Source organism: Chiloscyllium punctatum, chromosome 28 (assembly GCF_047496795.1).
Source record: "Chiloscyllium punctatum isolate Juve2018m chromosome 28, sChiPun1.3, whole genome shotgun sequence".
NCBI classification, from domain to species: domain Eukaryota; kingdom Metazoa; phylum Chordata; class Chondrichthyes; order Orectolobiformes; family Hemiscylliidae; genus Chiloscyllium; species Chiloscyllium punctatum.
Genome location: NC_092766.1, coordinates 33,734,141 through 33,761,212, shown reverse-complemented (window position 1 = coordinate 33,761,212; position 27,072 = coordinate 33,734,141). Strand labels below are relative to the sequence as shown.

Here is a 27,072-nt window from a genome sequence, read left to right as displayed (position 1 = left end):
CCAGCTCAGTCAGTAATTCTGTTGCAGAGCTAGTCTCGATTGTGGGCATTGAAACCCTGTACCCAGAGTATGTTTGACACCATTTTATAGCCTCAGTGCTCCTCCAAATGTTGTTCAACATGAAGGAGAAGTGATTCATCCTCCAAGGGAGGACGGTACATGGTAATCAGCAGGAGCCATGAGACTTCCTGGTGTCCGGAGCCAATGCTGTGTACTCCCAGGGCAAATCCTCCCTGTCTGTACACCACTGTGCCACCACCTCTGCCTGGTCTGTCCTGCCGGTGGGACAGGACATATCCAGAGATTTCAGGAGAAAGTGAAGACTGCAGATGCTGGAGATCAGAGTCAAGAGTCTGGTGCTGGAAAAGCACAGCAGGTCAGGCTGATGGCGGGCTTAGGCTTGAAACGTCGATTCTGCTTCTCCTCAGATGCTGCCTGCCCTGTTGTGCTTTTCCATCAGCACAATCTCAATATCTTGGAAAGGGGGTGGTGATGATGGTGTCTGGTCATTGTCTGTAAGGGTTGATTTCATGAGTATGAGTATGTCAGGCTGTTCCTTGATTGGTCTGTGAGACAGCTCTGCATGTTTTGGCCCCAAAATCCAGATGTTAGTCTGGAGGACGTTGCACCATCGAGAGGGCTGATTCTGTGATTTTATTAAATGTTGCCATCTTAAATGCCGAATTGTCCAACCAGTTTCATTCCTTTGTTGAGACTTTGCAGTGATTAATACAGTGAGTAGCTTGCTGGGCCACTGTCGGGTTGGCAGGGTTTTTTCTGCCATTGACAATGATTCCATGGAGATCAGGAGATTCCTAATTCGTTATTTTTTCTTGAATTCAGATTCCACCACCTGCCAAGATGGGATTCGAACCAGGACTTCAGTCGTTTGTTTTAATATTTTGGATAAAATTTAAATACATTAGGTTTGTTCACTCACTTTAAATATCACTTACCCAGGTTTTGTTTCTTTGTGAAACACTGTCCATCATCCTGTCTCCTCCATCCTTCTCTCTAACAACAAGAGTTTGGAGCGCATGGAGTTTCTCTGTCACTAAGACTGAGATAATCCGATCTGCTGCTTCTCTCCCTCCCACTAGCCCGCCTAGCCAAACTGCCTCACGTGGTGTTCCTGGTTTTTGTCCTAAACCTACATCTTCCTCCAGTCTGTTGTCAAGCCTTATCAGAGCTCACCTTGACCCTTTACCCTAATCTCACTAAACTACAGACTTTCCAACTCTCTTTTCTCCTCCTCCTTATCAGTCCCCCTCACCGATTCACAGATATTGTTCCTTGTTCTGTCTTTTCTGGTTATGCCCTTCTCTTCCAAAATCCTGCTCCATCTCCACTCTCCAACTCCTTTCTGAATTTCTTGCATTTGGTGTCCTTGGTCCCTCCTGTACCTCACGTACAATGCCAGGAGGTGACATTGTACAAAAGCACCATGTTGGGTTTCACATGTACACTGACGATGCCCAGCTCTCCCTCCCCATCATCCCTCTCCATTACTCCACTGTTACTCAGTTATCAAACTGCTTACCACACTCCCACTACTCGATTAGGTACAGTTTCCTCCAATGAAACATTGTAGTGGTTAAACTCATTGCCTGACAAATTCCTTTCCCTTACTGCTGAGCCCCTCCCTCTCACTGGGAACTATGCAGCAGAACTACACTCTTCACAGTATTGCAGTTATATCTGACGCGAAGCTGACCTTCTGATCAGACATCCACAATCCCAAACACCAGGAATTCCAATCTCTTAAACGTTGCTTGTCTCCTCCTCACCCCAGCTCCATTGCTACTGAAACCCCTTACCCATGTCTGTGTTGCCTTAAACGTGACGAATCCGAAACAGAACCCTTGATTCTGTGACTGACTCAGAATCTGGTTTCAAACTCCCCCCTCAGTACTTACCTTCAGACACATCAGTATTTATTCTGTCAAACCCCTTAGGAATCTGCTGGTGCGGTCTGTTAGTAGCTGGTGGAAATGACATAGGATGATGTGTTGTATCTGGGTGGAAGGTAAGGACTGGGGAGGGGCGGCTTCTATCCTTGTTGCAGTTGGAGGTGTGGGTTTCAAAGGCAGAGGTGCGGGAAGTGGAGGAGATATAGTGGATGGTGTTGACCACATGGGAGGGGAAATTGCAGTCCTTGAAATACGGGGCCATTTGGAATGTTCTGGCCTCACTGGAACACTGCAGTAAGCATGAGACAGAGATGTTGGCCAGGGAACAGGCTCGTGTGTTAAAGTGGCAGGCAGCTGGAAGATCAGGGTCTGTTTTTGCAGCAGAATGTAGATCATCAGTCGCCATTTCTACCATCTCCACTGAGATGCTGCCAGACACCGCTTCCTGTCCCCTCCATTAACAGCTATGCACCCTCCCAGCCAGATCGTAATCCACTCCTTTTTGTTTCTAAATGTTCCAGTCTCTCTTTGGGTTCTGTCCCTCCCTGTTATTTACACTTTAACCCCTATCTCCTGCAATACAAAGATCTGCAGGTTAGTTGAATTGGCTAAGCTAAATTTCCCATAATGCTCAGGGATATGTAGGTTTGGTCAGGAGAAATGTAGAGTAATAGGGTAGGGGAATGGATCTGGGTGGGATACTCTTCGGAGGAACGCTGTGGACCTTTTGGGCCAAATGGCCTGTTTCCACACTGTCAGGATTCTAATTTTCCCAGCTCCCATCGGTTCTGAGGAAGGGCCACTGGACAGATTTCTGTTACCCAGATGCTGCCAGACCTGCTGAGCTTTCCCAGCACCTTCTGCTTGTTGTTCCTGATTGACACCATCCATACACCTTCTGGGTTTAATTCAGACAGGGGGAGGATCCCACCACTGACCTCACAATGGGGTCCAGCTGATTGATGGCAGCTTCGGACCAATAGGAAAAGGTGGCGGGACTGGTAGATAAGTGGTACCAGCTGGTCATCCAAACAATGGGAGTGAATGAGGGGCGTGGCCAGTGGGATGACACGTCACCAGTAACTCTGCTGATGCAGTGCCACGTAACACGGCCGTTGGTGAATGTGGGAGACGCAAACAGGGAAGGGGAGAGTGGCCTCGGAGACAGGGAGATAATGAGTCACTTTAGACTGGGAAGTTTTAATTACACTCTGTACGGTTCGTTAGTCTGAATTAGAAACTCTTAGTCCCGCATTTGCAGCAGGTGGGAAAATGGCTGCGGCCCTCAGGCGGTGACAGGTTCTGGGATATGGTCGCCATCTTTATTATGGGTAAGGTACAGGTGAGGCACATGTGCATGTCCCTTTCCGAGGATTTGGGGGCGGCGTGCAACTTGAAGAGAGGCATTTACACATCAAGCACATACCAAGAGAAAAGTATGTCTTTACTATTCTTCCTGCACTGACTGTGAGTTTTGTTTTGTGAATTCATTTCATAGGATATTAAATCAGAATAATTGAGGCTGGGATCTCAAAAGCAAGTTTTTACAGTCAATGATAACAAATCAGGATCAGAATATCATTGGCATTTAACTTTGGAAGGAGAAAGGTTTGTCTGTTTTATTTGTGGGAAAATATCTCCATTATTTTTGTTAAGCAGAAATATGTATAAATTCGTGGTTGGATCACCCTTTGGGTATGTGCTCTGTTCTGGGCCCTGCAGCTGAGGAAGGAGATATTGACCTGAGAGGGAGCACAGATTTATCCAGATTACACCTCGTCTCTTTGGGTCTAAATCTGAGAGTTCTTACAATCACCCACTTCATGATGTGAAGTTTACACATTAACATTTTCAATTACCTGCAAACTTCCCATTAAAATTCCTTATGGACTCAAATTCCAGCACCTTTTCAGGTGGAATGTTCCAGCTTCTGACAACTGTCTGTTCATTCAGAAACTGCTGAGGTCCATGTTGACTCTGGGGTTACAAAGGGCTGAGCTGAAAGATGAGGTGCTGTCCCTGAGCTCCCATTGAGATGCATTGGAACAGTACAGGAGGCTGAGGGCAGTGTAGGTGTGAGCAGACAATGAAAATGACAGGGCTGCACTATGAGGGCTGCTTGGCTCAATGAGAGTGTTCTGGAGTTGGGTGTAAACAGAGTGAGGTGAGACAGGGAGAAGGTGAAGCTGAAACTCCGTTTCACTCCAGGCCTTTCAGAAATTCACAGTCCCAATGGGAACAGCCAGTTTTTAAGTGATACCTGCGGAGTATTTGTTAACAGTTTTTAAAGTATTTTTCCGGAGGGCAGTTGAGAGTTAACCACATTGCTGTGGGTCTGGAGTCACATGTAGGTCAGACCAGGTGAGGATGACCGTTTCCTTCCCTACAGGACATTAGTGAACCAGATGGGTTTCTAACAATCAACAATAGTTTCATGGTCATCATTCTCCTTTCCATTCTAGATTGTATTGAATTCCGATGCTGCCATCAGCCATGTTGGGATTCTAACCCTAATCCTCGGAACATTGCACATGTCACTCATTTGGCAGGAATACCATTAAGCCGTTGCCTCCCTTTTTAGCAATGTTGAAAAGAAAGTTCCATTATTCTACGTGTACAGTGTGAGATAAAATACTACAACGTCTATGTGTCAGCCTCTCCAAAAGGTCAATTAACAGAAATTTGTTTGGGGGTGAAATATTTCACTTCTTTGAGGGGGGGGGGGCGCAGGGTTTATTAAACAAAAATGAATCCAGATAAAAATCATACGCCACGCACATGTAATTTCTGAAGCCGGAGGGGGATTACAGAGACAGGGAGGGTTGTGGGGCCAGAGGGGGATTGTTCTCCAAACATCACTGTGGTGTACATGGACTGCAGCATTTCAGGGAGGCAGTTAATCACCACTTTCTCCAAGACAAGTAAAGGTGGCTACTAAATACTGGTCTGGGCAGCAAAGGCAACTCCCAGTGAATAAAACCAAACAGTGACCTCTCTGAGCTGACTTGCTGTGAAGTTAAAACCTCTCTGGAAATGGAGTGGGCAGAGAAGAGAAACTGAGACATTTCACAGCTGGCCTCAGAGAGACCTCACCCTTGGAAGTACTCAGAGTCGGGGATTAGCTCAGTGAGTTTCAGTCTCTTCAAATATCAATCTTAGTCGGTTTTATTTTATTAAATCTACAATAGTGAGTAAGGTGAGGATTTCTTTTAAATATCTTACAGTCTCTTGATTAAATGTTTAATATATGAACCGTAAGCATTAAGTTATTCTCGGGCAGTATGTTTCGAGCAGTAAGACTGTGCCTTTGTCTTGGTCTGTAGATTGTTAAGGCGGAGAGATGGCCTGTTGTAGAGTGGTGTGCTGTTCCTGTCGGATGAGGGAGATTAGGGAGAGTTTCAATGATCCTGATGATTATGTCTGCAGCAAGTGTGATTGCAAATCCTGTTGGAACGTATGGATTGGTGGAGAAGTGAGTAAAGGCAGTGAGGAATTGACAGGAGCCGGGGGGGGGGTGTGATAGGTGGCAGTCTCAGGAATGCAGGATACTGCAGATACAGTCAGGTAGATGGGTTACCTCCAGGAAAGCGAGGAGGGGTAGGTCGGTACTGCAGGAGTCTCCTGTGGCTATCCCCATCTCAGACAAGTATACTGTTTTGGAAAATGTAGGTGGTAATAGACTTTCAGGGGAATGTAGCACTGACAGCCAAGTTACTGGGACTGAGACTGGCTTCTAACATAATGTGAGGTATATCCAGTTCCACACGATCAATGGTGATCGGGGACTCTCTAGTCAGGGGCACAGTCTGCTGTTTCTGCAGCTGACAGTGAGACATCAGAATGGGGTGGTGCTGCCCTGGTGCCAGTGTCAAGGATGCCTCACAGAGGGAGCAGAATATTCTGAAAAGGGAAAATAGCCAGTGGGAGGACATTGTACATTGGTACCAATGGCATAGGAAGGGGAAAGCATGGGGTCCTGAAGAGCAGGGAGATTTGCTCGTGCTACTGGGGAGGCATTAAATCAGTAGGGCAGTCGGGGTAATCCTAAAGAGATAGTGAGAAAAGAGGTGAGTCACCAGTCAGACTGTCAAGGCAGGCAAGAGCAAGTCACAGAATGAGGTGGGACGGACAAGTTGCACTGCATTTATTTCAGTGCAAGAGACCTGACAGGTCAGGCAGGTGGGCTCAGGGTATGGTTTTGAACAACATGGCACTGGGATATTACAGCAATTAGAGGCATCACTCAGGGATGGATAGGACTAGCAGCTTAATGTTCCAGGGTATAGATGCTATAGCAAGGATAGAAAGGGGCCAGCAGAGCAGGGAGAGAGGTGTTTTTGATTAGGGATAACATTATGGCTGGGCTTCGGGAGGATATTCCTGGGAGTACCTCCAAGCAAGCTATTTGGTTGGTACTGAGAAATAAGAAAGGGATGACCATCTTACTGGGATTGTATTATAGACTCTCTCCCAATAGTCAGCGGGGAATTGAGACACAATTTTACCAGGAGACCTCCGTTATCTGTAAGAATAATATGGATGCAATGATAAGTGGTTTTAACTTTACCAACATGGCCTATGAGTGCTGTAGTGTAAGGGCTTGGATGGAAAGGTATTTGTTCAGTGTGTACGAGAACATTTCAGATTCAGTTTGTAGGATGTACCTACTAGAGAAGGAACAACCTGACCCGTTTTCTTTATTCATTCACAGGATGAGGCTGTCACTGGCTCGGCCAGCATTTATTGCTGCGTTTACCCAGAGGGCAGGTAAGAGTCAACCACGTTGCTATAGGTCTGGAGTCCCATGCAGACCAGACCAGGTAAGGATGGCATTTTCCTTCCCTAAAGATCATTAGTGAACCACATTGGTTTTTCCAACAATTGACAATGGATTCCTTGTCGTCACTAGATTATTTTTCCCAGATATTTATTGAATTCACGTTCCAAAATCTGCTGTGATGGGATTCAAACCAGGGTCCCCAGATCGTTATCTGGGTCTCTGGATTAACTGTCCAGCGATAATTTCACTCCGTCATCAGGACATGAGGCAGGGTGAGTGACTGAGGTATCAGTGGGGCAGCACATCAGCACCAAAGATCCCACAGTATTGTGGCGGAGTGGTTAGCGCTTCTTCCTCAGCACCAGGGACCTGGGTTTAATTCCAGCCTCAGGTGACTGCCTGTGTTCACGTTGGCACATTCTCCACAGTGTTTGTGAGGGTTTCCTTCGGGTGTTCCAGTTTCCTCCCACAGCCCAAAGATGTGTAGGTTAGTTGGATGAGCCATGTTTAAATTTCTCATAGTGTCCAGATGCAATTGATGAGGTTTTGGGATGTGCAGGCAAATCTCTGCCTGATGTGAAAAAGATCCTTTTGTGGTCTTGGACAGAGGTCAGAGGGAGGTGTGGCCGCACGTTTTACATTTCCCATGGCAGCAAGGTAGGGTCAAGGGTGTGGACCGTGGGTTGGTGGGAGGGTGTGGACCAAACAAGGAAGGCGCAGCGGGAATGGTCTCTGCGGAACACAAATAGGGTTGGGGACGGAAATATGTCTCTGGTGGTGGGGTCTGACTTTAGGTAGCAGAATAAGAGGTTAATGCACTGTATCTGGAGATTAGTGGGGTGGAAGGTGAAGACCGCAGGATTATATTCTTTATTGTCTCTGGAGGGGTGGGGTAAAGGCGGAGGTGCGGGAAGTGGAGGGTATGTGTTGGAGGGCATTGTTGATCAAGTCAGAGGAAAATTATGGTCCTTGAAGTAGGCCTTTCTGGGATGTCCTGGAATACGATCCAAAGAGATTAAACAAATATATCACAGACAAAAGATTAACTGGACCAGAGAATAGGACCCCTTAAAGGTCAACAAGGCTGTCTATGGAACCACAGGGGGTGCGAAAGATATGCAAATATTTCAAGTCGTTTTTACTGGAGAAGTATATGGAAGCTCGAGAGTTTGGAGAAATAAACAGTGATAACTTAAAAAGTGTCCATGTTACAGAGGAAGTGGTACTGGATATCTTAAATCCGGTTTCCTCCCACAGTCCAAAGATGTGCAGGCCAGGTGAATTGGCCATGCTAAATTGCCCATAGTGTTAGGTAAGGGGTAAATGTAGATGTAGGGGTATGGGTGGGTTACGCTTCGGCGGGGCGGTGTGGACTTGTTGGGCCGAAGGGCCTGTTTCCACACTGTAAGTAATCTAATCTAATCTAATCTAAACATCAAGGTGGATAAAGCCCTGGAACCTGATCAGGTGTATCCTGGAACTTTTCTGGAAATCTAGGGAACTGATTGTTGGGCCTCTCCTGAGGTATTTGTATCGTTGATAACGACAGGTGAGGTGCCATTATTTTAAAAAGGTGGTAAGGAGAGGCCATGGAACAAGAAAACAGTGAGCCTGAAGTCAGTGGCAGGCAAGTTGTTGGAAGGGATTCTGAGGGACAGGATATCCATCTATTTGGAAAGGTAAGGAATGATCAGGGAGAGTCAATGTGGCTTTGTACATGCACAATTGTGTCTCACTAACTTGAGTGAGTGTTTTGAAGTGACAAAGAAAATATTTAAGCCAGGTGGTGAATGTTGTTTATATGGACAACAAGGTTCCACAAAGCAGACTGGTTCGCAGGGTTAGATAACATGGAATGCAGCGAGAGCAAGCCATTACAAAACTGCCTTGAAGGTAGGAGACAGAGGATGATGATGGAGGGTTGCTTTGCGGACTGGAGGCCTGTGAGCAGCAGTGTGCTGCAAGGATGGATATTGGGCCCTTAAATAAATGACTTGGATGTGAATATATGAGGTATGGTCAGTAGGTTTACAGAAGACACCAAAATTGGAGTTGTAGAATGAAGAAGGTTAGTTCAGAATACAACAGGATCTTGATCAGATGAGCCATTAGAGCAAGGAATTGCAGACGGTGTTCAATTTAGATAAATGCGAGCTGTTGTATTTTGGAAAGGCAAATCAGGGCAGGACTTAGACACTTAATGGTAAAGTCCTGGGGAACATTGCTGAACAAAGGGACCTTGGAGTGCAGGTTCATAGTTCCTTGAAAGTAGACTCACAGGTAGGCAGGGTAGTGAATGCAGCATTTGGTACGCTCCCCGTTATTGGTCAATGCATTGAATGCAGCGATTGTGATGTCATATTGTGGCTGTACAGGGCACTGATTACAGCTCTTCTGGAATTCTGTTTTCAGTTCCAATCTCCCTGTTCTTGGAATAATGTTGAGAAACTTGAAAGGGTTCAGAAAATATTTGCAAGGATTTTGCCAGGGTTGGATGGTTTGAGCTGTTGGGAAAGGCTGAATAGGCTGGGACTATTTTCCCTGGAGAGTTGGAGGCTGAGAGGTGATCTCATAAAATCATGAAGGGCATGGATAAGGTGAGCAGTCAGGGACTTTTTCCCAAGTTCGGTGGGTCCAGAACTAGAGGGTACAGGCTTAAGGTGAGAGGGAAAAGATTTATAAGGGATCTAAGGGGCATCTTGTTCAGGTTGAGGGCATTGCAAGTATGGAATGAACTACAGAGGAAGGGGTGGAGTCTAGTACAATTGCAGCATTTAAAAGGCATTTGATTGGGTACATGAAAAGGAAGGTTTTAGAGGGATAAGGGTGAACCGCTGGCAAATGGGACACCATTAATGCTCTCCGTTATTGGTCAATGCATTGAATACAGAAGCTGGGGCGCCATATTGTGGCTGGACAGGACGTTGATTAAGCCACTTCTGGAATTCTGTTTTCAGTTTGAATTACTCTGTTCTGGGAAGGATGTTGTGAAACTTGTTTGGACAAGATTTACAAAAACGTTGCCAGGACTGGAGGATTTGGGCTACAGGGAGAGGCTGAATAGGCTGGGGCTATTTTCTCTGGACAGTCAAAGACTGAGAGGCGACTTCATGGAGATTTATAAAACCACGAGGGGTGTGAATAAGGTGAGCAGCCAGTGTCCTATTTCCTCAGGTTAGGTGAGTCCAAAACTAGAGTACCTGGGTTTAAATTGAGAGGGGAAACATTTAAAAGGGATCTAAGTGGCAACATTTTCAAGCTGAGTGTGGTGTGTGTATGGGAGGGGCTACCAGATGAAGTAGTGGAGGCTGAAAAATCACAACATTTAAAAGGCTTCCAATTGGGTACATGAATAGGAAGGGTTTTGATGGATGCAGGCCAATAGCTGGTAAATGGGAATCCATTAGATTAGGATTCCTTGTTGGCACGGACGAATTGGACTGAAGGTCTGTTTCTTTGATATTAATAAAAAAAAGATGCATTCCTCTATTTTGTGGCGAGCTCGCTGAAGCACAGATAATTATCCTTGGAGCTGAGAAGGTGAAGCAGTGAGTTCGATCTGGTGCAGATTTGGTTCCAAGGTCTTGAATTTGCAGAGAGAGAGAGGAATTGTTAACACTGTCACAATTTTTAGTAACTACTTTCAAGTAATTGGCAAATAATATAAAGTGAAAATGTGAACTCAGTAAGTTCTGAGCATCTGGAACAGTCTGAACGACACAGATTCAGCAGGTGTTCTGAAACAGACTTAGAGTTTTACTTTTTCAGGAAAGATTTGGGGGGCTATGGGCACAAGGCAGGGGACTTGGGACAGATTTGCAGCATCTCCAAAGGGAGAGAGTACAGCCCCAATGGGCTGAATAGTCCCCAGGCCCTGTGCTGTGTGATACTGCCCCATTCACTGTGAATGGTGAAGCTCATCCCAGGGCAGAGAGAGGGATTCGCCCTCCACTCTCATCACAATGGGGCCCGGCTGATTGACGGCAGCTCCAGACCAATGGGAGGAGAATCTGTGTGGTCCTGCAGCCAATGGGATTGAATGAGGGGTGTGGCCAGCAAGACAACACATGTCCATGAGCTGTGCAGGTGCAGTGTCACTGTTTGGGGGTGGGAGAGACAGCAGAGACTGGGACAGAGGCTGTGGGACCTGAATTACAAACTCCCGGTCAATTAAAACCAAAAGAACTGCAGAAGATGTAAATCAGAAACAACAACCAGGAGGTTCTGGAAAAGCTCAGCAGGTCTGGCAGCATCTGTGAAGAGAAATCAGAGTTAAAGTTGCAGACCTGGTGTCCCTTCCTTAGGACAGATGTTCCTGAGAAAAAAAGTCAGTTTATGTGCAGAAGTTAGTGTGGGGGGAGAATAAAAGGAGTAAAGGATAGGTGGGGATAGAGTGAGAAGAACGGTTGGATAATGGAGGGGTTAAAGATCTGGCTGGAGGAGGGTCATTAGGTGTTATTGGCTAACCATAGGTAGTGTGTAATGGCAGACTGTGAGAACGAGGCCTGGTGTGTGGGGTAAGGGGCTACGACGTGAGGTTGTTGACTTATGGTTAGCCACTAACTGTCTCCATTGTAAGCTGTTGCCCACCTTTTACAAGATGATTAGGGGTTTAGATTGGGTTGACCATGAGAACCTTTTTCCACATATGGAGTCAGCTATTATGAGGGGGCATAGCTTTAAATTAAGGGGTGGTAGGTATAGGACAGATGTTAAGGGTAGATTCTTTACTCAGTGAGTCATGAGTTCATGGAATTCCCTGCCAGTAGCAGTGGTGGACTCTCCCTCTTTATGGGCATTTAAACGGGCATTGGATAGGCATATGGAGGATAGTGGGCTAGTGTAGGTTAGGTGGGCTTGGATTGGCACAACATCAAGGGCCAAAGGGCCTGTACTGTGCTGTATTTTTCTATGTTCTGTATCACTCCACAATTGGAGCTGCCGAGGACACAAACCTTTGGAATATCCTCCCTAACCCCCTCTGTCCGCCTTAAAGATGTACCTAAAAATCGTTCTCTTTAATCAACGTTTCCATCATTCGTGAAGCATTTTAGGAGATTTGCCAATGTGAAAGGCTCCATACAATGCAGGAAGTTGTTGTTATTGTCTGACATCAGGAGAAACAGAGATGAGCCCTCTCTCTCTCTCATACCTGATGAACAGCAAAAGCAGGAAGCACTGAGCATGCTCCAGCCCACAATGGGCCTCGGATTATTGATGTCAGCGCAGGACCAATAAGAGTGGGGGAAAGGGGGCGCGAGGTGCTAGTGGGTCCTTCAACCAATCGGAGTGAATGAGGGGCGGGACAATACTCAACCACATGATAAACGTCACGGACAGCACAGGGTTGTGGCCAAGGCATTGGAAATGTGTGAAGGTGAAGGGCAGGGGAAAGGAAAGACATATTGACCAGGAAGAGAAGGAAATTTTCATGGTATGGGATGAGAGGTTTTACAGAACTTAGTGCACGTTGTAAAACACAAATTTAAAAATCCCAAATTCTGCACCATTTTCCCTCCCTATAATCCATTTTGCTCTCCCTGAAATATCAACTGTGTTTTTCCCTCCACAGATACCAGTGATCAATGCCAAAGCCCCATTGCCTGTGGAGAAGGTGATGTTTGACTTCCTTGTACAGCTGCAGTTCGTGTGGTGAAGGTGCTCCCACAATGTGTTTGGGTAAGAGCTGTTAGAGATTATTCACTCAGTAACATTGAAGAGTTGACATTGTGTGTGCAAATCAACAACAGTTTGTTTTTTTTATCATGTTTTTAATTCCACAGAAATACTATTGAGAACTTCTGACATAAGGCCACAGATATTAGGTCAGGTGATCAAAAGAATTGCCAAATAAGCAGGTTTTCAGGAATACCTTAAAGGAGGAAAGCAGGTCTGAGAGGGTTAGGGTGGGAATTCCAGACCGCGTTGCCTTGGCAACAGTAGAAACAGCCAGACAGATGAAGCAATGAATAAACACATCGTTGGGAGTCTGAAAGAAAATGAGTTGCCGGGGTTTCACAGGTTGTGTGGTGCAGGGAGACAGGGATGTTCACAGCCAGGAATTACATCAAGGGGGAGAATTTTAAATTTTTGCTTTATAATAGGAGCCTTTTGATGGATCAACAAGTTTTGGTACAAGTGAGCACTTAGGCAGGAGGGTTTTAGATACTCTTGAGATTGCATGTAAGTTGAATGTGGGAGGCTGGCCAGGACTGTGTTTGGATAACGTAGTCTGGAGATAACACAGGGATGGACGAGTATTTCGGTCAATGAGCTGAGACTAGGGTAGAGTTGGGTGATGTCACTGATGTAGGAATAGTGCTTTTGGAGTTGGGCTGCTCCTCCTCCTCATCACTCCCCCTCCCCAATTCACAGATATTGTTCCTTGTCTGTCTTTTCTGGTTACGTCCTTCTCTCCCATTCTGCTACAAACTAATATTTGACTCCACCGTTGTTGGAAAAACCTACTCCATCCTGACTCTCCCTTTCCTTTCTGAATTCCTTGTATTTGGTGTCCCTTAAGGATCTCTCCTTGGTCCCTCCTGTTTCTCACCTCCATACTGCCAGGAGGTGACATTGTCCAAAAGCACCGTGTTAGGTTTCACATGTACACTGACAATACCCAGCTCCCCCTCCCCATCATCCCTCTCCATTACTCAGTTATCAAACTGCTCATCACACTCCCACTACGGGATTGGCTGCAATTTCCTGCAATGGAACGTTGCAATGGTTAAACCCATTGCCTTCAGTTACTATTACAAGTTACTTTCCCTTACTGCTGAGCCCCTCCCTCTCCCTGGGAACTGTCTGAGACAGAACCACACTCTTGACAATATTGCTCTCATATCTGACCCCAAGGTGACCTTCTGATCAGGCATCTACACAATCACAAACACCAGGAATTCCAATCTCTTAAATGTTGCTTGTCTCCACCTCACCACAGCTCCATTGCTGCTGAAACCCCTCACTTGTGTCGGTGTTGCCTTAAACTTGACGAATCCAAAACAGAATCCGTGATTCTGCAGCTATCCCAGAATCTGGTTCCAGACTCCCTCATGATGGGAAACATCCTATCAGTATTTACCCTGTCAAACCCCTTGAGAATCCTACATGTTACAATGAGATCCCCTCTCATTCTTCCCAAATCCAGTGAGTAAAGTCCCAACTTCTTCAGTCTTTTATTAAAAGATAATCCCTGCAAACCAGGGTTCATCCCAGTCAATCTTCTGTGAAATGCCTCTGATGGAATGATGTACTTCCTTAAATAAAGGGACCAAAACTTCTGTCATTACTCCAGATGTGGTCTCACTCGCACTTTATAAAGTTCCTGTCCGATATATACTCCAAACAACCCCCTTTAAACTTGCACAGATGTTGTTGGAAATGCTCAGCAGGTCATGCAACATCTGTGAAGAAACATCAGTTAAAGTTTTGGGTCTGGTCACCCTTCCTCCGATACGTTAACTCTAATTTCTTTTCACAGATGCTGCTAGACCTGTTGAGCTTTTCCAGAAACTTCTGTTTCTCTTCCTGGTTTACAGCATCTTCAGTTGGTTCAGTTTTCATATCCTTTAAACTTGCCATCTCTCTTCTAGAATTTGTCATTTCCACCTTGGAAAAAAGATTCACATTTGTTTGGACTCCCCAACCCTGGGGGGAAAAAAAGAAACGATGGCTAGTCACACTATCATTACTCCTCATAATTTTATAAAGTTCAATAAAGCCACCTAAAGTGTCCAGTGCTGCAGGGAAATAGCCTCAGCCTATTCAGCCTCTCCCTATGGTTCAAATGTTCCAATACTGGCAACACCCTGGAAAAAATTTTCTGAACTCTTGCAAGTTTCCCAACATCTTTCCTGTAACAGGGAGACTGCAATTGAAAGCAGTCTGGGGATTCCAAAAGTGGCCGATCCAATAAACTGCAACCAAAACATGATCTCCCAACTCCTATCCTCAAATCACTGCCCAATAACAGCTAGCATACCAAACACCACCTTCACCGACCTGTCTACCTTCAACCACACTTTCAAGGAACTGTCAACCCACACTGCACGGTCTGTTTGTCTGTCAACACTTCCCAGGAACTTGTCATTAAGAGGTTAAGGCCTATTCTGGTAACATCTTTCTGAAATCAGGGAGACCACAATTGAATTCAGTATTCTAAAACTGTCCTCCCCAATGCCCTACTCAGCCACAACGTGCCCTCCTAACCCCTATACTCAGTGACAGAATCCCTACAGTATGGAAACAGGCCTTTTGGCTCATGAGACCATACCAACCATCGGAACAGCATTCCACCCTAACTCTGTAACCTGCCATTACCCAAAGCTAATCCAGCTAACCTGCACATTCCATTCAATGTTCATGTCCTAAATGCCACGTTCAGAACCTGATCTCCCTGAAACTCTACTTTCCAAGAACTATGCAGTTGTTCTGAGCCCTTCAGAGGGAATTAAGGTGAGGAGGAGAAAACAGGAACAGGGTTGAGTTTTAGATCTGTTAAATAACTCTACATTTTCTGCCCATCTTCCCCTGCTCTGTCTGCTTCGCCCCCCCCCCCCATTCTGGATGAAGTTCAAGGTCGATGTGTTTGTTGATAGAGTTGGGCAAACAGAGAACAGCCAGGGAATTCCTAGAGGCATGGCACTCATCCACAGACTATATCAACAAACACATCGACCTGGGCCCAATATACCGGCCACTACAGCGGACAGCTCGAACTGACAACCGGAAGCGGCAGAGACAGGCCACTATAAATGCCGGAGGAAACAGCACAGAAGCGCTTCACAGGAGGCTCCCAAGCACTGTGGATGTCACCTAGACAGGGGACAAAACGTTTGCAAGACAAATTCCCAGCTCGGCGAACAGAACCACAACAATGCTTTAATTCTTTTCTGATCTCTTTAAAGTTTAAGAGCATCCATCTGATAGGAAGGAGAACAGAATTCTATGGAATATTGATTCGGCAACTTTTGCAATGTCCTGTACAGCCGCACTATGACCTCCCAACCCCTATACTCAATGCTCTGATCAGTAAAGACAAGCAGACCAACTGTGGCCTTCACTATCCTATCTACTTGCTACTCTACTGTCAAGGAACTATGAACCTGCACTCCAAGGACTCTTTGTTTAGCAGCACTCCCCAGGAGCGGTATAAGTCATGCTAAAGTTGGCTTTTCCAAAATGCAGCAGCTCGCATTTTTCTAAACTGAACTCCTCAGCCCATTCACCCATCTGATCCAGATCCTCTTGTACTCTGAGGTAATCTTTTTCACTGTCTACTACACCTCCCATTTTGTTGTCATCTGCAAATTTATTTACAATACCTCTTACGTTCACATCCAAATCATGGATATAAATGACAAAAAGTAGTGGATCCAACACCGATCCTTGTGACACTCCACTGGTCACAGGCCTCCAGCCTGAAAAGCACCCTCTGCCTTCTACCTTCGAGCCAGTTCTGTACTCCATGTGATCTAACCTTGCTGACCAGTCTCCCATGAGGAACCTTGTCAAACACGTTACTGAAGTCCATGTAGATCATGTCCATGCTCTGACCTCAGCAATCCTCTTTGTTACTACTTCAAAAAAACTGAGTCAAATTCATGAGATATGATTTCCCATGCACAAAGCTGTTATTAGTATCCAGGATTTAACTCTGTACGTTGGGGTCTGCGTTGCCCAGTTATAGGTGTTAATATTCTGGATGAAGTTCAAGGACGCCAGCATTTTGTCAGTGAGTCTGTATTGAGTCTTGTTAATGTCACCAACACAGGGGAGTTCCTTTTGAAAGGCAATCCCTGTACCCTTGCCCACCAGGAAATAGTGTAAGTGTCCTTACCTCTGGACTAGGAGGATCAGGCTAAGAGTTGAGAAACAGCATCTTTGAAGAGGCTGATAAGTAAACCTGCCCAAGCCACCAGGCCATACTGTCTCCCAGCTGTCCCTGCCTGAGCCTCGAAACAGAACCTTCCTGTAGTTTCTCTCCTGTCAGACTCTCCCATTGCTCAGTTTGTCCAGGATCCCCTCCTGCTGCTGCAGTGCTCCTGTCCCTCACTGACCTGTCCATTCCCCAGTGTCCTTCACATTCATCTATCGTTTACAATCCCATTGTCCCAGTCCTCCAGTCCCGCCCCCTCCACTCTATAGAGACGGCTCAGTGGTTGGCACTGCTGCCTCACAGCACCAGGTACCCGGGATCGATTTCGGCCACGGGCGACTGTGTGGAGTTTGTGCATTCACCCCGTGTCTGAGCGGGTTTCCTCCGGGTGCTCCGGTTTCCTCCCACAATCCAAAGATGTGCAGGGCAGGTGAATTGGCCATTCTAAATTGCCCATAGTATTAGTTACATTAGTTAGGGGGAATGGGTCTGTTTAAGTTACTGTTTGGAGGGTCAGTAAGGACTTGTTTGGCCGAAGGGCCTGTTTCCATACTGTAAGGATTCTCATATATTGGGCAGCAGCTGCACCATGGGAAACACTCTGAAAACGGATACCTGCACCATGGGAAACACTCTGAAAACGGATACCTGCACCATGGGAAACACTCTGAAAACGGATACCTGCACCATGGGAAACACTCTGAAAACGGATACCTGCACCATGGGAAATACTATGAAAACGGATACCTGCACCATGGGAAACACTATGAAAACGGGATTGTTGTAAAGGAGTTAATTATCGATCATGGATTGTAATCCATTGGCATTGTCACGTCGGTTCCAGCACCGTTGGGAAACACTGGAAATATGATGAATGTAATGTAGGTTTCAGTTATTAAACTGGAAAAAGTGCAGAACAATTTACAAGGATGTTGCCAGGGCTCAGGGGTCTGAATTATAGGGAGAGGTTGGACAAGTGAGGATTTTATGTTTAGAGCAAAGGAAACTGAGGGGGTTCTTTTCTAGAAGTGTATAAGACCATGAGAGGCCATGGATAAGGTGAATGCACTCAGTCTTTTTCCCAGGAACTCAAGGATTGGATGGCTTGATTGGATCAGTTTAAGGTTAGAGGAGAAAGAATAAAAGGGAAGCTGAGGGGCAACTGTTTTACACAGAGGGTGGTATGTATATGGAATGAGCTGCCAGTGGAAGTGGTTCAGGCAGGAACACTCACAACAGGTAAAAGATATTTGGACAAATACATGGACAGGAAAGGGTCAGAAGCAAATGGGCCAAGTGCAGGGAAATGGGGTTAGTGTGGATGGACATTCTGGTCAGCATGGGCCAGTTTGGGCCAAAGGGTCTGTCTCTGCTGTCGGATTCTACAACTCCTAAGTGCATGTGCTATTTCTCCCCCTAACTCTGGTATCCTGGGATATATTCCATCAGGGCAATGAGACTTGTCTACCTTTAGCTCCATTAGCATATCCAGTTCTAACTCTTTCGTGATAATGGTTATTATCGAGGGCCTCACCTTCCTCAGTCTCCTTATCAATTACTGGCATGTTCTTCGTATCCTCCACTGTGAAGACTGACTGCTGTGTCCTCATATTCCTGAACCCTGCTGGATAGGAATAACTCGGCACAGAACTCTGAGAGGTCTTCTTTGAGTCTTTATTGATGAGACACGGCAGTTACATGGATAGTGTACATGCAGAACACCTCCAGGCAGTATCAGGTAACTCCCCACCTGTCCGATGTAAAGCTCCCATTCTTATACCTTTGTGGTTTGGGACTTTGAATAGAGACTGTCTCTCAATATTATCTCCATGGCAGCAGCAGTTAGAAAGTCTAGTTCAGTTCATCACTTTGTGGTTAAACCACATACCCCACCCCCACGCCCCCATGGCTCCCTCAAGTATGTGACAGGCACTTCAGTTTCAGTGGGGTATCTATCGGGATTCTGATGTGGAGGAGCCGGTGGACAAAGTTTAAAAACCACACATCACCAGGTTATAGTCCGACAGGTTTATTTGGAAGTACAAGCTTTTGGAGTGTGCTGTGATTTTTAACTTGATCAGGATTATCTCTATGGTAACAGTTAAGTGCTTCAACAATTACAGAGGCCATATGTTCCCCACACAATAGGTTCCCCTCTAGCAGTGTAAACTGCTATTCTGGCCCTGGGGATAGTTACTCATCACTTTTCTCCCCCAGTCCCATCTCGCTTTCTGTTGATCTTTAAAATTTTTCTAATCTCCTAGTTTCTCCTTGGTATTTGCCAATTTGTATTCATTCTATTTCAGTTTGATAGACTCCCTTATTTCCTGAGCCACCCACGGTAGATTACTCCTCTTCCTACAGTCCTTCCTTTTCACTGATATATACTTTTGCTGAGCACTTCGAAAAATTGCTTTGATATTCTCGCACTGTCCGTCAACTTTCCCACCATAAAGTCTTTGTTTCCAGTCTATATTAGCCAACTCCTGCCTCATCCTATTGTAGTCTCCTTTTGTTTAAGCACTGGATCTTGGGAGTGGATCTAATCTTCCAGCTTTCCGTCTGTGTTCTAAGTTCAACCAGACTTCTCAGAAGCCTTTTATCAGATTCTGAGGGGAGGCGATGTTTCCTGGGTGTTTTGGTTTTCATTGTCAGTGACCTTGGCTTTGTAATAAAGTACAGGATAGATATTCACAACAGAGTATTCTGGACGGTGTGAATGTACGACACAATCTAAAACCATAAAACACTGTCTCCCCTCAGTTTAAAATTGCAAAATCATTATCTCCTACATACTTCCTCACTATCTAAGATTGGAACGCTAATCCACCTATCTGTCATTTTCCGAAAATCTCCTTTGGTGAAGATGGTGAGTTTTGGATTCACCTTTCCAGTTATTACCATAAGAAGATAAGCCCTGGGCCCAGGAGAGGCAATGCAGCCCTTCGAACCAGCTCCACCATTTAATACGGTGATGATTGAGCTCACCTCGGTCTCAGCTGGATTTTCCCGCCTGCTCTCTCTCACACTTCAACTCATTGCAAATTCAACATCTGTATCTCTTCATTAAATTGGCTCATTGTCCTGGCATCCACCGCATTTTGAATAGGGAATTCCATAGATTCACAACACATTGAGACAAGTACATTCTTCCTCATGAGAATAGAATAGAGTCCCTATAGTGCAGAAACAGGGTATTCATCCATCGAGTCCACACCAACCCTATGATGAGCATCCCATTCAGACCCACTCGTTCCCTGGAACATTCCATTTCCCATGGCTAATTGTCTAACCGGCACGTGCATGGACACTGTCAGTAATTTAGCATGGGCAATCCACCTAACCTGCACATCTTTGGACTGTGAGGAAACTGGAGAACTGCACGAAACCATGCAAACATGGGGAGAATGTGTAAACTCCACACAGTCGCCTAAGGTCCCTGACGCTGTGAGGCAGCAGTGCTCGCTACTGAGCCACCTCTGCTTAAAACCTACTGGGCCTTATTAACCTCCCTATCCCCCAATTGGCTGAATCTATGATCCTTATGTCAGAAATCAGGTTGTCTAAGCTGATGTCTCAGTAAATCCCAGTGACAGCTCACATGTCCCGTGTGTCTGAATGGGGATCCGATACACAACATCCTCCATCCCACACTTTTCATTCACGTTCCAGAGACACGGCTCCAGTGGCTGCATGAGGACTGCAACTTCCAAATTCCGAGGCAGGGACCGCAAGTCTGTGGAGAAACCTGGCACTACACGTACAGAATGTGGGTGGGTTTTGGAGCGTGTGCTTTGGTGTAACTAGTGGAAAGTATTTCACACTCTGATTGTCTGGAGGAGGAACGTATTTGCTTGTAGTATTGATCTGTTGGAGGGTCAAAGTGTCACCACACCCACATGGGACCAATTTACATTCCCAACTTGTCATAACACTGGAATCGACCAATGAGAAACAAAGAAGGATGTGACCCATTCTCCCAGCCTGAAGGTTCCTCTTCTGCCGAGGATCTGCCACCTCCCTTTCTGTTTCCGTCTGTTTCATTCTGCTGTTACATTATTGACTTGCAGCAACTGAAGGGAAAGGAAGTGAACCCAGAAAGGGTGCAGAGTCTAACCAGGGACGGGATGTGGTGGCATGGATCTGTTTATCAGTTACTCCATGAGAATGGGGAGGGTGTACATTAGGGGGTAGTAGAGTCAGAATGATGGGAAGAGGAAAAAGATATTCCAGAGAAACTAGAATTGTCTGTTCTGAATTTCTAATCTGTACATATTCCTTTATACAGGGTGCTAGATGGTGAAGATTTGCAGACTGAACTCTCAACATCATGTGCTGATCATGATAAAGTTACCCAGAATTTGAAGAACCAAAGATGGAGAATCACTCGGCCAAAATCCTGCAACAGTCTCCTCATGGCATTGTCGGTCTATCTGCGCCAAATGGACTGTGAATGGTACAAGACAGCAGCTCTCTACCATCTTCTCAAGGGTAACGAGAGATGGGGAATAAATGCTGGCTGAGCCAGTGATGCCCATATCCTGGAAATGGGTTCTATCTCTATTTGCTGAAACCCAATTGATGTTCCTGCAGGATGATGAGGGACGCTGAATGCATCCTCCAGGAAGCAGCACCATCACATTACTCCTGCCTACACCCACACAGTAACTTAGCAATGACAGTGGAACAAAAGGCAGTGAAGCCCAAGGAGGACTTAGATATAGTTCTTTGAGGTAAAGTTATGAAAGGGGATTGGAACACAGCAGGAACAGGAGACTGAGCTGGATGGTTAGCTGTTTCCCCTTGAATCGTGGAGCAGGATTGAAAGGCCGAATGGCCTTCTGCTGCTATCTCCCAGGTATGTTATATAGCCATGGAGCCCGGGTAGGAAGAAGTAAGCAGGGCAGGGATTCTGCAGGAGATTGCACTTCCACATCAGTTTTCAGTGAGGGATGGTTTGATGAATTTTATTTAACATTTGTCTTTAACACAAGGTTTGTGAATATGGTTTTAAAATATTGTAGCTGCTTATTCCACAATAAGTAAAACAAAAAGAAATGAAACTATCTGAATGTAACAGTTTTTAAAAATTTCAAAAGCCCTGTAAAACAAAATCCTGTCTATTCCCGGACACCATCTCTTTCCAGTTCCTCAAACTCCAGGGAAATATTCCCTCCCTGTCTGAACCTTTGATTTGATTTAACTGCTTTTCAGTTCTCCTTCTGTGAGCTGTGAAGTGTTCTATTTCCCCCCATTTCTCCTACCCACAAGTGTTATCTTAGATTACAGGTTAGATTACATTACAGTGTGGAAACACGCCCTTCAGCCCAACAAGTCCACACCGACCCGCCGAAGCTCAACCCACCCATACCCTTACATTTACCCCTTACCTAACACTACAGGCAATTTAGCATGGCCAATTCACCTGGCCTGCGCATCTTTGGACTGTGGGAGGAAACCGGAGCACCCGGAGGAAACCCACGCAGACACGGGGAGAACGTACAAACACAACACAGTCAGTCGCCTGAGGCAGGAATTTGAACCCGGGTCTCTGGCGCTGTGAGGCAGCAGTGCTAACCTCTGTGCCACCATGCTGCCCATCACACAGGTGTGTGAATGCGTCACATACTTCTTTGTTTCTCATTGGTTGATTCCAGTGTTATCTCTCACAGCTGAGCAACCTTCCCACGTTCATCATTACGCCATTTTGGGTTTTGTTAATATATAATCACCAGCAGTAAACCACCCATGTAACCAATTGAATATTTACAAACAAAGCCCCTTACGCGCAAAGCAAACCATTACAAATGATAGAGTGGGAAGGGGCCAAATCAAAGTAGAGTTAGGGGTGAGGGGAAAGCCGTGGAGATAAAGCACTGTATCCCCTGCGATGCCCACCTCTATCTAAAGACATCGAGAGCATTGATACATACCACATGCTCCTTCTCCAAGGACACCCTGCTTTATCATCAATCATAGAATAGAATCCCGACAGTGTGGCAGGAGAGCATTGGCCCATCAAACCCCACCAACCATCCAAAGAGCATCCCACCTGGAGCGCTTCATCCCTGTAACACTGCATTTCCCATGGCTGGCTGATCCACTGAGTCTGCACAATCCTGGACACTGTGGACAATTTCGCACAACTGATCCACCTAACCCACCAATCTTTGAACTGTGGGAGGAAACCAGAGCACCTGGAGGGGGCCCAAACAATCATAGGGGAATGTGCAAACTCCAAACAGACTGTTGACCAAGGCTGGACTCCAATCTTGTACCTGGTGCTGTGAAGCAGCAGTGCTATAATCCCAATTTAAATCAAAATAGATGATCCCTGCGCATTGTCACATTGCTGTTTATTGGAGACTTATTGCCCAGAGAGACATCCTGAGATTCAGAAAGAGACAATATAAATTCAGTCAACTCCAGCCGAGTTACTGTGATTAACAACAACATCAATACTCCAACAGTGCCATCAGACCTCGTACCTACTCTATCATTTACGATTTTTAACCCATGGCAAGTTTGTTACCAGCTTCGATGACAGCCATAATTCTCTGACCACTTTGACAGAGCCAGTGCAAGTCAGTTCTAATAGTTATCATTAGATTGAATCTAAACAGGATGTCCCACAAAACAGGAAGTGCTGTGACACTCAATGCCTGTAAGTCAAGGTCAATTTCCTAAACCCACTCACGTCTGGCAATACCGTTGAAGATATTTTATACAGTAACCTTTCAGTCTCAATTGTCAGTTCCAGTCCATGAAGCAGCCAGTAACATGCACCAGTGAATTGAATTCTAACAGCAGCATTGCCCTGGCAGGAGAGATTGAGGAGCTTGAAGCTGTCTTCTCTGGAGTATCTAAACATGAAACACTTCAAAGGAACAAAAATCTTCAAGAGCTCGAGAGGATTGATACAGGAAGGATGTGCTCCTAGGCTGGTGTGCCTGGAATAAAATAAACACTAACTAAGGTATCTTTACCCAGCATCCCCTTTAGCTGCATCAATGTTTAAGATTTATTTGCTGCTTTGGATGGATTACTGGGCTAATGGTAGACTACTTGGTAGTGTGGAAGAGCAGAGGGATCTTGGTGTCCATGTACACAGATCTCTGAAAGTTGCCACCCAGGTAAATAGTGCAGTGAAGAAGGCATATGGCGTACTGGCTTTTATTGGTAGAGGAATTGAGTTCCGGAGTCCTGAGGTCATGCTGCAGTTGTATAAGACTCTGGTGCGGCCGCTTCTGGAATATTGTGTGCAGTTTTGGTCGCCATACTATAGGAAGGATGTGGAGGCACTGGAACGGGTGCAGAGGAGGTTTACCAGGATGTTGCCTGGTATGGTAGGAAGATCCTATGAGGAAAGGCTGAGGCACTTGGGGTTGTTTTCTTTGGAGAAAAGAAGGTTTAGGGGTGATTTGATAGAGGTGTACAAGATGATTAGGGGGTTAGATAGGGTTGACAGTGAGAACCTTTTTCCGCGTATGGAGTCAGCTATTACAAGGGGGCATAGCTTTAAATTAAGGGGGGGTAGATATAGGACTGATGTTAGGGGTAGGTTCTTCACTCAGCGAGTCGTAAGATCATGGAATGCCCTGCCAGTAGCAGTAGTGGACTCTCCCTCTTTATGGGTATTTAAGCGGGCATTGGATAGGTATATGGAGGATAGTGGGTTAGTGTAGGTTAGGTGGGCTTTGATCGGCGCAACATCGAGGGCCGAAGGGCCTGTACTGCGCTGTATTGTTCTATGTTCTATGTTCTATGTTCTATGTTTAATTACACTCCCAGTTTTAACTGCTGTAATGTTGATGACTATGCAAATGTTTAAAATATAATTTAATCCATCCCAAAACCTCTCTGTACCTGTGTCTCACTTGTGCTCACTGAGACACTCATTCAATCTGACCTCTTTACAAACCCTGCCTGGATATTTCCTCAGATGGCTCAGAATGAAATATTCACTGAATTGTTACTGTGCAAAAGGAGGCTGATTGGCTCATCAGCTCTCCAAAGGATCACCTCACTGAATGCCATTCTTCTCCCTTTACCCCATAAACCTTCCCACTCATCCTCTTCCAATAACACCGGCGAGTTCACAAGTAACCACAGTGATCAGATTTGTTTTGTTTGTTCATGGGATCATGACATCACTTGCTGGGGCAGCATTTGTCATTCACTCTAACTGCCCAAGAGATCGTTCAGAGTCAACCACGTTATTCAGTGTCTGGATTCACATGTAGGCTGGACCAGGTCAGAATTCACAGTTTCTCAGACCCAATGACATGAAGAGTTGATGTCTGGCCTATTATCTTATTTCTGAACTGATAATGAATAATTTTTGCAGTTGAATTAAAAGTGAAAACCAAAATGTGTTTTATTCTGATTGAGCACATCCTCCTGTTTTCTCAGTTATTATTGACAGTCTCATTCCCCTCGCACCAGAACCTATTCCAGAGAGTATTATAGAAAAGGCAGAATGGTCAGCTGCAGGTGGTCACCTGACCGGTCACTGGACCCAAAGGTTCACTCTCCACAGATGCTGCCAGATCTGCTGAATTTTTTTCCAGCAATTTCTCTTTTTGTTCCAGATTTCCCAGCATTTACAGATGTTTTGTTTTTGAATATTGATCTTGTCTGGTGCAGAGGAGTTTATTGATGAGTTTGGATGGTTTTGAAAATTGCAACTTAGGCCACAAATCAGCCATGATGGGTTGAAGGGCTGAATGGCTTCCTCCTGTTCCAATGAAAGTTATCCATCTGCACCTTGTGGTAACATTTCCCATCAATGCTCACTTCACCTCCATGTCTAATACACTTTTCCTGACTGAACAAACCTCCTGTGTTTGAACTAAACCTGCTCCTGTTCAGTGGTTCCTTCTACTGCCACCCGGATTTAACTCTCATCATGGGATGCTGTCTCGTGTTACTGCGGGAATGCCCACAAGGACTAATCCTGGAGCATGTATCCCCTGGGATCCAAAAATCCTGTTTATTTCCTTTTTCCTATTTCATTCTGGCACTGAACTCTCGGTTTGAATCCATTCTCCTGTCATGCTCTTCAACGTGCCCATGTGGGTGGACTCGAGGCAGCTGGCACCTGAGATTGTCGGGGGAGGCAGATTCAATCAGGGATTTGGGAAAACACTCAGACAATGCCACATCCATCTGATTGTTGACTCGGACAGACAGGCAGAAAGAAAGATGCACATTTAGATAGCACCTTTGATGACCTAGGGCAATGAAACATGCTTCAACCCAATGATTTCAACCTCAAATCTCTGAAAACAAAGACACAAAGCTTCCTACTTGTACCAGGTTGTCTCTCAGCCTCCTCTTAAGAAAAGAGTTTTAAGCTGTTAAGCCTTTCCTGGTGATTATAACTACTGTGTTTCTGTCAGATTTGTGACTGAACCTTTATTTTCCTGTTGTGAGTGATGCTAGTAGCAGAAACAGTTCCTGACTTGTAAGGGGTTTCGGTTGGAGTATTTATATTTACACATTCATTCCCACCCTCACATACAGTGTGAAATTGATGTAAAACAGAAGGAAAGGATTGCGTGAGCACCCACAGAAACACAAAGGCAGCATGTGTACCTGAGTTGAATGAACCTGGACTTAGGAAAATGTGACAATAATCACAACTAGTTAGAATTACAGAATCCCTTAGGCGCACAAAGAGACTATTCGGTCCAACGAGTCTGCAATGACCTGCTGTCCCACCCTACCTCCATAACCCCACATTTAGCATGGCTAACCTAACCTGCACACTACAGGCCATGTTAGCACGGCCAATCCATCAAACCTGCACATCTGTGGGAGGGTCTCAATTTATGTATAAGTGCTCAGAATTGTGGATGAAGGCTCAAAATACTTGACTCTAAAGCAAATCCTCTTTTTTTTTCAAAATAAAATCTAGGGGAAACTGCAGCCAGAAAGATTTCTGATTATCTTATGAGGAAGAGAATTCAAAACTCGTGCCACTGACCCAGGGGGCGCAGTGCAGTCACAGAAGTCTGGGAACCATCAGAAATGTCACAGGTTTTGAGCAAGGTGGGGGTGAGACAAGGACAAAAAGACAGTCTGTCACACGGGGGAAGGCAGGAGAGATTAAACAGCAGAAATGGTCGTCCCTCAAGGCCACAGGGAATGGAGTTAGGGCTGGGAAAGAAACCAGGAAACAAGGTATGCAGCTGTGAAAGATATACATTATAAAAACAGATTATAACAACATAGAGGGCAGAGTTCACAGTCTGAAATTGTTGCTCTCGTTGGTGAGTACAGAACGCTGTAAAGCCTGGGTAGTTCTATCACAGCCAACACATGAAGGATAGGCCAAGTGGCCTCGATCTGTGCTGTAACTTTCTGATAAAGTTATTCTGACATTTGGAATTCAGGTTGGGTGATGTTCATAAATTCTCAAATTGGACTTGATTTGAATATTCTGGAGAAATGTCAAATAAATCACAATGATCCCATTCTGCAGACTGTAGTCCACAGCC

General features: G+C 45.4%; 1 long non-coding RNA gene across 7 annotated transcripts in view; it reads left to right on the top strand.

Moving 5' to 3' along the window:
• Positions 1–21,426, top strand: part of LOC140454062 (uncharacterized) — a 39,134-nt gene extending 17,708 nt beyond the window's left edge. For 3 of the 7 annotated variants that reach the window (XR_011952576.1, XR_011952577.1, XR_011952580.1), the window contains 5 exons: positions 844–926; positions 3,409–3,518; positions 6,622–6,730; positions 12,263–12,369; positions 20,859–21,426. This is a non-coding gene — a long non-coding RNA (uncharacterized lncRNA). The remainder of the gene's footprint in view (positions 1–843; positions 927–3,408; positions 3,519–6,621; positions 6,731–12,262; positions 12,370–20,858) is intronic. The other 4 variants (XR_011952581.1, XR_011952582.1, XR_011952578.1 and 1 more) reach the window with 4 other exon arrangements.
• The last annotated feature ends 5,646 nt before the right edge of the window (positions 21,427–27,072 follow it).